Genomic DNA, 10,520 nt, shown 5'->3' with positions numbered 1-10,520 from the left:
AACAAACATGCCAGAAAGTCTGCATACAATAGTCATTGCTCATCGGTTCATTCATTGCACTTAAATGTATTAGCTGATGTTATAAAGTGATCAGAATTTTCAACCATGAAAAGTAGTTACCCCCTATGATCATAAAGTAAATGTAGTTTTATGCAGATAGTTCCTGAAGAATTATTCAGATTAGACTTTTTAAAACTTAAACTGTTATTAATATTCTAAAAGATGTAAACCTCCTTGCAGTAAATCTTTTGCATAATCAATGTTTTAGAGCAGAAATTGAAGTAACACTGAAACGGAAATAGACAAATTTATACATGGAAATAAAAAAGTTCCATTTAAAACCCTAAACCCAGGGCTGGGTAGCTCAGTGGTAGAGTGCTTGCCCCCCATGCTTGGGGAACTGGGTTTGATCCTCATAAATAATAATTTTTAAAAGGGTATTGTGTCCATCTACAACTAAAAAAAAATTAAAACCCAGAACACAGAACAATTTGATTAAGAATAGGAATAGCACTGCCAGTTAACTGGAGAAATCAACTTTTCAAAGAACAATGCTGCTATGGTTGGAGGTTCAGATAGGAGGATTGGATTTATAATTTACCTCACACATAAAAAAATTATTTCAAGTGCATAAAGATGTAAATGTGGAAAGTACTCCTTCAGAAATGTTAGAATAAAATGTAGTACAATTTGTTACTTTGGGTAACATGAGAGTTTCAAAATACCATGTGTGTATCCACGTGCACACATGAAGATATTGATAAATTCTTCCCTATTAAAGGTGAAACCAACATTCAGAGACCATTTTTAAAAAGTGAAAAGATCAGACACAGTCTGGGAGAAGATACTTGAAAATTATACATTGGCAAATCAATTAGAAATCAACATTTTATGCATTATAAGTATGTAATAGAAAAGAAAAATGCATATGATACTACAGAAACACAATAAGGGCCAAATATTCTAAAAAGAGGTTATAAATGTTCATTTTTTCTATAAATTGATGTATTATATATTCATTGAGTAAAAGTTAAACTCTATACCTCTATGGTGGGGGTGGGTACTAGAAATTGAACCCAAGAGTACTCTACCACAGAGTTATATCCTTAACCCTTTTTAAATTTTTTTTTTCCAGGTGAGGTACCAGAGATTGAACTCAGGGCACTCTTCCACTGAGCCACATCCCCAGCCCTATTTTGTATTTTATTTAGAGACAGGGTCTCTCCGAGTTGCTTAGCACCCCACTTTGCCTGAGTCTTTCTTTGAACTCTCCATCCTCCTGCCTCAGCCTCCCAAGCTGCTGGGATTACAGCATGTATGTACCACTGAGCCCAGTAAGTTTTTTTGAATTTTGAGACAGGGTCTTGTTAAGTTGCTGAGACTGGCCTCAAACTTGCAATCCTGTTGCCTCAGCCTCCCACTGGCTAGGATTACAGGTGTGGGCCACTGCACATGATTCTACTTCATTCTTGTTGCTATGTTCTCTTGTATATGAAACAAGAATATTTTTGAATTGTGGTTATGAGAAACATTTTATAACTCCAAGATGTAGTTCAAATTGTTTTCTCTATCTATATTCACAAATTTGGGGAGTCATTGTTTTAATGATCATTCCTTTCAAAAGGAATGGTCTAATTTGCTTTCTCCTTTGACACTTAATAATTTACAAGTTAAATTCCCAGTACTGTGGAATTGTGGCTACATATTTGTTATCTATATCTAGCTTAATTGTCAGAGATTTTGATTTGAGAATCTATATTATTTCAATTCATTGAAATAAGACTTCCTATTTTGATAAATTATACTTAGCATTTTTAAGTGTGTCATGTATTCTTGAAAATGATATATATTCTGCAGTTGTTTTGTTCTTATATATAGAAAGAGGTTCAGACGGATACAGATCTTTAGGCCAAGTTTGTTAATCAGGTTATATAATTTCAACCTTTCTGCCTTTTTGTCCATCTGTTCCACCAACTTGTTCATAATTTTGACATCTATTTATCCTTTTAATTCCATCATTTCGCTTTATGACTTCGAAGCTATATTTTTAGATACATGCAAACTTAAAGTTGTTACATATTCCCAATGAATTAAATATTAAATATTTTGCCATTACTAAATTACTCTATTTCTCACAATGCCTTTTTGCCTTAATTTGTAATAGTTACACAGGCTTGGGGCACTGCTGATATAATTTCCCCCAAATAACACAGGTAATATGAGCTCGGACTGAAATCCAGTCAAGGCCTGGTTGCTTACAGTTTATCTTTGTCCTGGGGATGGCTTAATGGCACCTCAGCCTACTGCAGGGAAGGTTTCCTATATATTATTCTTAGTCCTATGTATCCCCCAGTTTCTGATTTCTGCCCTTTGCCCAGAAAAGTCATTATGGCAAGCATTTACAGGTATGGCTCTTCAAGGAAGAAGCTTCAGTCATATTAAGAATAGATTTTGAAGTACTTTTTATTCTTCTATGATATTTAAATAGTGAATTTTATTTTGAAGCAGTTACAAGAAAAGAAGGCAAAAGCAACAAACATGCTATGTTTTTCAATTACAGCTGAAAATAGTGTTTTAATAAAAATAATATTTTTACATGACTAATAATCTATGGTAAACTTAGGATTCAAAACCAGACAGCCTGGCTCCAGAGCCTACTTAAATGCACTCAAAGAAAAGTTCATCCAAGACCTCCCTCTCCTAGGGGTAGAATCAACTTTTTCTGTATACTGTGTGCCTTTCTGAGAACACCTGTTAGAAAATTGAAGGTTCACATCTTTCCTAACAAAAACAGCCTTTTGATTTTTCTTTGAAATTCAACAAATCTATCTAAAACAGTTCACAGATATTGTTAAATCTTTCATATTCTCAATAAATATTTGAAATAAGATGATAATATTCACTTTAATATTACACAAATTATCACATAAATCTAATTTCTTTCATGACTCACAAGGTACATTTATATTCTGTACAACAGGCCACATTTGTAAATGAGTTAATTTTCTTGTCCAACTTGCTGTCCTTCATGAAGAAACCACAGTGGATGTGTGCCTCATTCCAGGACACAATTTGTGTACTTTTTCCACCTGTTTAGAGCAAACAAACTCTACAATATATTCTTAGGTTTCTATATCCTTAATTTTTTATTAAGGAATTTGAAGATTTTCCTAGATCTTAATTTAATCCTGATTTTAAATGTCTTATCATCAACCCTCATCTTCTTGAGATAATTATTTTGCTTATGGTGCACAACACTACAAGTGGGTATAATGTTTAAAGTAGTAAATACATTCATTTTCTCATTCACGACTAAGTCACTTTTAAAATCATTTTTCATTAATTCTGTCCTTTAGAGTTTTCCTCTCCCTCCTCCCTCCTTTTTTAATGTGGGACCTTTGGTACTATTGGCTCTGGATCTAATGCTTACAAGAGAATATTTAATGAGTTGGTGGCAGTTTTATTGTCCCTTAAACATTTAATAGGTTTTCTGCATAATTTCTTAATGTGCTCTTATTTGTTTACTTTTTGTATTTTTGGTATAAAACTGAAAACTCATGGTATTGAATTTTATGACATTGGCACAATTTCTCCTCTAGAATTTGTAGAATATACTTCTACTATGTTCTTATTTCCAGGGCACAAAATATGAATCTATGTATGTAACATGTACTTGATACCTAAAGTTTATGTTTGGGTAAGTATTACAAGTTGAAAATGTTTTCTTTATTAAATAAATAAGATTGTGGATTCTGTAGATTCTTTTTTACATTGTTTATCATAAATATTCTGGCTAAATCTATAACTACATTTTATTGTAATTTTTAAAGGTTTGACATCAGTTTGATCAGCTGCTTTACTTGTCTGACCATGTTCTGATGGAGAAAACATAGAGCAAGAGTCAGAAAATGGAGACGCTAGGTTTCACACTCCATGTAAATGCTTTGTGATCCTGGGCCTCAGTTTAGATTAGGTCAGAGGTTTGCAGATTTTTTAAGGCTAACCCTGTCTGTTTAAGCAAACACTTACCAAGTGAAAATCCTAATACATTGTCTGGAAAATAGTGAGATACATTATTTTTATCGTTACTTTATAATCCTTGTACATAACAGTTGACTTGCTGAAGAATAAAGCTTTATGGGGGACTAGAGGGATATATTTCAATTGTTTGAAATAACTAATTTGCTCTTTATGGCTACTTAGTTTACCAGCAGAACATAAATGATAAGATGAGGAAATGACCTATAAACAATTTTTGCAGATAGATTTATAAAAACTTTCTATCAGTATGTGGACCACTGTCCTCTCTATTGATGTGTATATTAATAATTCAGTAAAAATAACATAAATTTTAAAGATGTTTTTCAAATTCTGTACTTTAAATGGGAATTCTCTTCCATGAAAATATTCAAAGGCAGCTTTTAATCTGACATTTAAATTTTGCATAAAGTGAATAAACATAAATATTTTTGTTTTCTTCTAAAATTCTACACATAAGAAAGTTCACTCCCATTTCTTCTTTTGTCCTTTGGGAAATGCTCTGAAAGAACCTGGTTGTGCATCACCACCGATTTTAGACAAGCCGTTTCATGCATAATTCAGAACCCATTGTCAAGAGACAGAATGGCATTCTTCTACTTTACGGACAAACCGAGTGTGACTACCTGCCTTATCATTTTATGCACACTCTGGAGTCCCGCTGTGACCAGTCCCACTAGAGTCTTGGGGCACCTTCCCTTGCTGACCTACCCACACCCTCGACCCTCCTTCCTTCTAGGACCTGTGCCCAGCCCATAACGGTTCCCAGCCTGGCCCCTGGGGCTGCGCTCCCTCCTGGAACAGCTTCTCTAACTGCTCTGACATTGCCTGGAAACCTCTTCCCTCCTCTCTCGTGTCTTCAGTTTCGAAGGAAAACTTGTGAGTTTCTGGGGCTACTCCTAACTCTCTACCTTGTTTTGCATGTGACTCCTCTAACCCAAGCCTCGGCCCAAAGGTGCTCTTGCCCACGACTTCCCACGACTTCCCACGACTTACTGCTCTTGAGGGGACCTGACAGGGCAACTCCAGCCGGCACCGCCCCACCCTTCCTGGGATAGGGGTCCCCACCAACATCCAGTGTCCCACTCTTTCAGCACCACTTGCAACTGTGGCTTTACTCTTTTGAGTGATTTGAAAACGAAAGGTTGAATTTGTATTTTAAAGTCAATTTGTAGTGGTTTAGATTTGAATTCTTTTAATCCAAAGGAGGACAGAACACCACCGTCCCCCCAATTATTATCTTCTCTTTCAGCCTGCTGGTCTCCAAATCAGCTAAAATTTTTTAAAAGTCCTTTTTTTTTTTTTCTTCCCATGATCTTTTGGTTCAAATCTTCTTTGGAAGAACCTGGCCAACGCTCACTTAACAGTTTTAGACTGTTTTGTGGGACACTGAATTAATTAGTGCTTAATTTAATAATTTTATTCTTGCAGGATTTTTGTTGTTGTTGTTGTTGTTGTTGTTGTTGTTGGGTACTAGGGAATGAATCCAGGGGCACTTAACCACTGAGCAACATCCCCAACCCTCTTTTTTTTTTTTTTTTTTTTTTTTTGTATTTTATTTAGAGACAGGGTTTCACTGAGTTACTTAGGGCCTGGCTAATTTGCAGAGGCTGGCTTTGAACTCTCAATTCTCCTGCCTCAGCCTCCTAGCTGCTGGGATTACAGGTATGTGCCACCATGCCCTGCTTATTCTTGGTGTTTTAATGAATAATTTATACACAGTGGTAGGGTTGAAAGGAATTTGATTCACATAGGTGGGAAAAACTGAAAATACTGGAGTAACTACTCTTTAATTTATTCTTACATTGCTGGATGAGACAGTATTTATTATTTGCTCTCTGCAGGATTCTGTCAGAGGAAAGTTTACAATCTAATGAACAGGTCAAAATAAAAAAAGCTCCTACAAATATATATTTTTCCCTCCTCACATAGTTATCATCTATGCTTGTGATTGTCTTCTTGCAGAAAGGACAAAATCCCTTTGAAATACACTGTTTTCACTAAATTATGAAATGTGTTTTATGGTATAATTCCACATAAAAGCTTCAGTTCTTACACTGTAAAATATAGTATTATACCTTAAATCCTAAACATTCTTGCTTGTGAGCTGAAAATTAAGAATCAGGATCCAGTCAAGCCCTTCCAATTGCTTTTGGAACAGGTGCTGGGGCAAAGCTGTGAAAACAGAAAGCTGAGCGCCCAGAATTCCCATGGCCTTCAAGAATGGAACAGACAAAACCTAAGGGTGGTCCAGCAGCCACTGCCAAATGACATAGCTCGCTCTAATCACTGTATATTTTGAGAGCAAATGCACTGGAATAACGAAACCATTTTCCTTTATTTTTACATTTTGAAAAATGGGATCTCTGACAGTTGTGAGAATTTTCTGTTTTGGAAAGAAGAATATAGGGAGGACTCAGAAGCTCCAATTTTTGATTAAGTAGGCAGAAGTTGGGCAGAGCTCTGCTGCTTTTAGTGCTGGTCTGTCTGGACTCAGCTGTCCCAGGGGCTGGAGAGTGAGGGGAAGGTTGTCCCATTGTGTTCCTACACAGGTCTGCTCCCCATGCCAGCGACACTCAGTTTTCTTCTCTGAACACAGGATCAGTAATAGGCCCACCTACTTCACCGAGTCAAACAAAAGAATGTATACTTCTAAATGCAAGAAGATGAAGATAGGTATTTTGATTGACACTGGAAATTAACAGCTGATACAATAGATGAAATGAAGAAGTTTGAGGGAGACTTGGGTTGGGAAAAGAGGAACAAATTGAATAGCTCTTACCCAAAATTCTGGGATTAGAAGTTTTTCAGATTTCAGATTTGGGGGTGGTTAGAATATATGAATATACATAATGAGATGTTTTGTGCATGGGACCCAGTTCTAAATGCAAAATTCACTTATGTTTCATATATGCTTTATACATATATGTATATATGTATATATATATATGTGTGAAGATAGTTTTATACAAATTTTTTTGTTTGTGTGCCTGCATTTTGACCTTGACCACTTACATGAGGTCAGGCATGGTGCTCAAAAAGTTATGGGATTACAAGGACCTAGGTTCAAATCCCCAGCACCGCAAAAAAAAAAAAAAAAAAAAAAAAAAAAAAGTTATGGGATTTACCACAAATTAAATTTGGACTTTGATGTGAAAGAAAAAAAAAAGTTATGGGATTTAGCATATAGGATTTTGAATAATCAGATTATGATGCACAACCTGTATCATGACAGAAACAATGTATTATGTAAGAAAGATTACTGTAAAAGAGATAAAAGCAAAATAAGAAGAGAAAATTTAGGAGAAAGATGGACAAGATTTGGGAAATGTGAGGTAGGCTGAAACTGTCTGTCTATGTACAGGTTGTCTGGTTCCAAATGAAAAGAAAACTGTGATGGCTGTACAGGGTGTGTGAGGACAGGAAGAAGAGCTGGGACTTAGGAGTGATGTGTTGGGGACAGCAAGGGATTATGAAGTCCTGAAACAGGAGTTCACCTTATACAGAATTGAAAGTGTGAAACACGAATCCAATTCAAGCTTGTATTTCTCTTGCCAGGAATAAATTGAAGAGGAGAAATAACTTGGAGATCTTGTTTCTTGCAATCTCATAATTTCTTTTAACTCATTTAATCATTTTGAAATACTTTAAATTTACAGAAAAGTCGCACAATTGGTAGAGTAGTAGCAATATCAAAACCAAGATTGACATTCAAATAATACTGTTAACTGCAGACCTTATTCAAGTTCACTCCTTTTCTCACTAATGTGTTCTGTAGAAACTAATCCAGGATTCCACATTATACTAATTGTCATCATTCTTAGTCTCTTCTGCTCTGTGATGGTTCCCCAGGTCTCCCTTTTCTTTCATAACCTTGACATTTTTTAAGAGTATTATCAGTCTTTTTAGGGAATGTCCTCCAATTTCCATTCATCTGGAGTTTTGGAGAATTAGATTGAGATTATGCATTTGGGGTCAGAAGACCACAAAAGTGATGTGGTTCCTTTCTAGATGCATCACATTGGAGTTTAAATGATATCAACAGGTTTTCTAATGAGAGATGCTGCATTTGCTCATTTGGTGAAGGTACTATCTGCCAGGCTTCTCCACTGTGAAGTTGCTCTTTTCCGCTTCCTTATTAGAAACCACTGGGGAAGAGATACTTTTAGATAATATAAATAATGTTTCTCATTGTATATTCTTACCTTAAGCAATGTTTGGCTAATGGTAATTTTCTTTTTGTCCCAGTCTTTTTCAATTATTAAGAACTCCAATATTTCTTTATTTTCATATCCATGGTTCAAATTTTATTATTTTTTTTTTTAGTATTTTTTTTATTTTTACAGACTCCATTTTGATTCATTGTACACAAATGGGGGACAACATTTTGTTTCTATGGTTGTGCACAATGTAGATTCATACCATTCGTGTAATCATACATGTACATAGGGTAATGATGTCTGTCTCATTCCTCCATCTTTCATTCCCCCACCCCATTCCCTCTCATTTCCTTCTACGTAATCTAAAGTTCCTCCATTCTTCTCTCACCCCCCAAGCCCCCACTCCCATTATGTATCATCATTCACTTATAAGGGAAAACATTTGGCCTTTGGTTTTTTGGGATTGGCTTATTTCACTTAGCATGATATTCTCCAATTCCATCCATTTATCTGAAAGTGCCATAATATTATTCTTCTTTATGACCGAATAATATTCCATGTGTATATAGACCACAGTTTCTTTATCCATTCATCTGCTGAAGGGCATCTAGGTTGGTTCCACAATCTAGCTATTGTGAATTGAGCAGCTATGAACATTGATGTGATTGTATCTCTGTAGTATGCTGATTTTACGTCCTTTGGGTATAAACCAAGGAGTGGGATAACTGGGTCAAATGGTGGTTCCATTCCAAGTTTTCTAAGGAATCTTCACACTGTTTTCCAGAGTGGCTGCACTAATTTGCAGCCCCACCAGCAATGTATGAATGTATCTTTTTCCCCACATCCTCGCCAACACCTGTGGTTGCTTGTATTCTTGATAATCGCCATTCTAATTGGGGTGAGATGGAATCTTAGAGTTGTTTTAATTTGCATTTCTCTAATTAATGGAGATGTTGAACACTTTTTCATATATTTATTAATCACCTGTATTTCATCTTCTATAAAGTGTCTGTCCAGTTCCTTGGCCATTTATTGATTGAGTTCTTTGTATTCCATCATTTCTTAATCAATACTTAATCAAGATAGTGATAATGATACCCATTGTTACAGGAAAGAATATTTTTACTAAAAACAATGAAAGTTGGATTATGAAAATCCAGGTTGAATTACTGAAGTTTTCTATAGCTTTTTGCTTCCAACTAGTATCTAATTTATTAATCCTGACTGCCGTCAACTATTTTAGTCTTATTAAGTTCCATAAAAAAGTTAGATAGGGCCGGACAAGTTCAAAGCCAGCCTCAGCAAAAGTGACTAAGCAACTCAGTGAGACGCTGCCTCCAAATAAAATACAAAATAGGGCTGGGGATGTGGCTCAGTGGTTGAGTGCCCCTGAGTTCAATCCTGTTACCCACACCTCCCAAAAAAAAAGTTATATAGAAAGCTTGGAAAATTATAAACTATTTTGTGGCAATTAAAGACCTACATAGCTCTTCTTGTATGTGGCCTTTGATTGTAAAAATGATTCACTGCTCTCTAGACCCAGAAACTCCCACAAAATCATGTAAATCAAGATATTTAAATCTCTGTGTTCACTTTTTTTTTTTTTTTTTTTTGGTGGTGCTGGGGATTGAACCCCAGGCCTTTTGCATGCAAGGCAAACACTCTACCAACTGAGCTATATCCCAACCCATCTGGGTTCACTCTTTTTTGTGTGTGGGCGGGAGACATACTGGGAACTGAACCCAGGGCCTTGAACATGCTAGGCAAGAACTCTACATGGGAGCTACATCCATAGCCCTTTTTAAAAAGTTTTATTTTGAGACAAGGTCTCACTAAATTGCCCAGGTTAACCTCAAATTTATAATCTTCCTGCCTCAGCCTCCCCAGTAAATGAGATTACAGGTAAAAACCACCATACCCAACTTGCGTTCTCTTTAAGAACACTTACAAAGCCAGGCCTAGTGATGGAAGTGCCTGTAATCCAGCAAGGCTGTGGCAGGAGTATTGAAAATTTGAGGCCAACCTGATTCTGTCTCAAAATCAAAAATAAAAAAGTGCTCGGGGTACGTTTCAGGGATAGAGCACCCTTTGGTTCAATCCTCAGTACCACCCCCCAAATTGAACAACACTGAGGGTTGGAGGGGGATATGGCTCAGTGGTAGAGCACACAGCCAGAGAGAGTAGTGGGAAGAGAGTCCCTGGGTTCAATTCCCAGCACCCTAAAAGAAAGAAAAAAAGAATCCCCATGAACCTTCCCAGGTCATCAAGAATATGCATTTCCAAAAAGCCACCAAGTGTCTGAAACACATTATTTTGAAGAAG

The sequence above is a fragment of the Sciurus carolinensis genome, chromosome 10 (genome assembly GCF_902686445.1).
Source record: "Sciurus carolinensis chromosome 10, mSciCar1.2, whole genome shotgun sequence".
In the NCBI taxonomy this organism is placed as follows: domain Eukaryota; kingdom Metazoa; phylum Chordata; class Mammalia; order Rodentia; family Sciuridae; genus Sciurus; species Sciurus carolinensis.
The sequence above is the reverse complement of the archived record's forward strand: the minus strand, read 5'-3'. Positions refer to the sequence as shown.